At 39.6% G+C, this 2437-nt stretch overlaps 1 protein-coding gene and 1 non-coding gene across 3 annotated transcripts in view; both read right to left on the bottom strand.

The window, feature by feature from the left end:
* Positions 1 to 2437, bottom strand: part of UBE2K (ubiquitin conjugating enzyme E2 K) — an 80759-nt gene that overhangs the window by 15109 nt on the left and 63213 nt on the right. The gene's annotated exons all lie outside the window — the stretch shown is intronic.
* On the bottom strand, positions 592 to 699 carry LOC111721756. The gene has a single exon (XR_002770778.1). It is a non-coding gene; the product is annotated as a U6 spliceosomal RNA (small nuclear RNA).

Here is a 2437-nt window from a genome sequence, read left to right as displayed (position 1 = left end):
GGGAAATATTTTCTTAAGAGTACCCTAGGGTGGTGCCTGTGGCTCAAGGAATAGGGCACCTGTTCCATATGCTGGAGGTGGTGGGTTCCAACCCAGCCTTAGCTAAAAACTGCAAAAAATAAATAAATAAATAAATAAATAAATAAATAAAGAGTACCCTAGGCTCAGTGCACATAGCTCAGCAACTAGGGCACCAGCCACATACACCGGAGCTGACAGGTTCGAATCCAGCCCAGGCCTGCCAAACAACAATGACAACTACAACCAAAAAATAGCCAGGTGTTATGGTGGGCACCTATAGTCCCAGCTACTTGGGAGGCTGAGGCAAGAGAATCATTTAAGCCCAAAAGTTTAAGGTTCCTGTGAGCTGTGATGCCACAGCACTCTACTGAGGGTGACACAGTGAGACTCTGTTGCCCCAAAAAAAAAAAAAAGTATCCTATTCTAATTTATTTGATCGTTTTTGTAATTTGTCTTTTAAAAAAAATTAATCTAGATATAGGTACATTAAAAATATTTAGATCAATAGCATTGTGCTAAATTAAGTGAGTACAGCAGTCTGAATAAATCTATTACAAAAACAGCAAAAAAATAAAAAAAGAAAAACTCCAAGAATCTGTGTGTCATCTTTGTATAGGAGCCATGCTAATCTTCTCTGTATTGTTCCAGTTTCACTATATGTGCTTCTGAAGTGAGCAACTTGTGTAATTTCAAAGAGAATGTTTAAAGACACATATGTAACAAAAGCTGCCTAGATGATATATCTGCATAAAGCTGACTTAAACCACGAAAAACAACAGGGATAAAAAAGCAAAATATAACACAAAACGAATATAAAACAATTAAATTAATTTGATAACACTAGTGGACTTTGTAAGCAACCTAATTTTTTTTTTTTGTGGTTTTAGGCCAGGGCTGGGTTTGAACCTGCCGCCTCCGGCATATGGGGCCAGTGCCCTACTCCTTTGTGCCACAGGCGCTGCCCTATCAGCAACCTAATTTTAAAAATCCATAGGATTTCTTTAAACAAACTTTTTTTTTTTTGGAGATAGAGCCTCAAGCTATTGCCCTGAGTAGAGTGCCGTACCATTACAGCTCACAGCAACCTCCAACTCCTAGGCTCAAGCGATTCTCCTGCCTCCGCCTCCCAAGTAGCTGGGACTACAGGCACCCGCTACAACATCGGGCTATGTTTTGGTTGCAGCTATCATTGTCTGGCAGGCCCGGGCTGGATTCGAACCTGCCAATTCAGGTGCACGTGGCTGGCACCTTTAGACACTTGAGCCACAGGTGCCAAGCCTCTTTAAACAAACTCTTTAAGTCACACAACTTTTAATAAAATTATTTCTTTTAAGGAAATTTACCTGAATAGTGAAGATAAATTTTTCACTCAAAGGAAGTATTCATACTAAAACTACTATTAAACTCACAATAATTATTTTAACTTGTAATAAAAACACGAATAGATGTAACCTGGGTAAGTCCTTCATACATTTACACAAGCTTCTACATATCTCCACAGAATAATAAGCACTTTCTAAAGAACTGATAATCTCTCAAAAAAACGAAGCTGGCTAGGCACGGTGGCTCACACTTATAATCCCAGCACTTTGGGAGACTGAAGTAGAACGATCACTTGAGTCCAGGAATTTGTAGGATACCGTAAGGTATGTACACATCACTGTACACTAGCCTGGGCAACACAGTGAGACCCCATTATCTCAAAAAATAGAAAAAAAAGTAAGAATGAAGCTGGGATCACTGGATCCTTATATAAAATTTGAAAATAGATCAAAAACTTAAATGTAAGAGCTAAAAAAACTGAAGATAAGATACAGGTAAAGTTTCATGACATTAGATTTGGCAATGATTTCATGGATATAAGATAAAAAGTACTGGAAACAAAAGAAAAAATGAGGAACATTGTATCATACTATGCAATAATTTCTATGTAAGCAGGCATGTAGTCACGGCTACTATAGGTAGCAGGTGTAGTCCTAGCTACTCAGGAAGCTGAGGTGGGAGGATTGATTGCTACGCCCATAAGTTTGAGGACAGCCTGGCCAAGAATAAGATCCCCTCTCTTAAAAAACAAAAATAACAAAAGCAAAGGATAGAATAGAATGAAAAAGCAACTCATAGAATAGTAGAAAATATTTGCAAATCATGTATCTAATAAGGGATTAGTATCTAAAATATATAAAGAACTCCTACAACTCAACAACAAAAAAACCCAATTAAAAAAATGGACAAGGAGCTGGGGCTCGGTGCCTATAGCTCAACCGGCTAAGGCGCCAGCCACGTACACCTAAGGTGGCGGGTTCGAATCCCCAGCCCGGACCCACCAAAACAACAATGATGGCTGCAACCAAAAAATAGCCGGGCGTTGTGGCGGGCGCCTGTGGTCCCAGCTACTTGGGAGGCAGAGGCAGGAGAC

The sequence above is a fragment of the Otolemur garnettii genome, unplaced genomic scaffold, assembly GCF_000181295.1.
Source record: "Otolemur garnettii isolate 467f Iridium unplaced genomic scaffold, OtoGar3 scaffold00181, whole genome shotgun sequence".
Taxonomy (NCBI): domain Eukaryota; kingdom Metazoa; phylum Chordata; class Mammalia; order Primates; family Galagidae; genus Otolemur; species Otolemur garnettii.
This window is presented reverse-complemented; position numbering and strand designations above follow the sequence as displayed.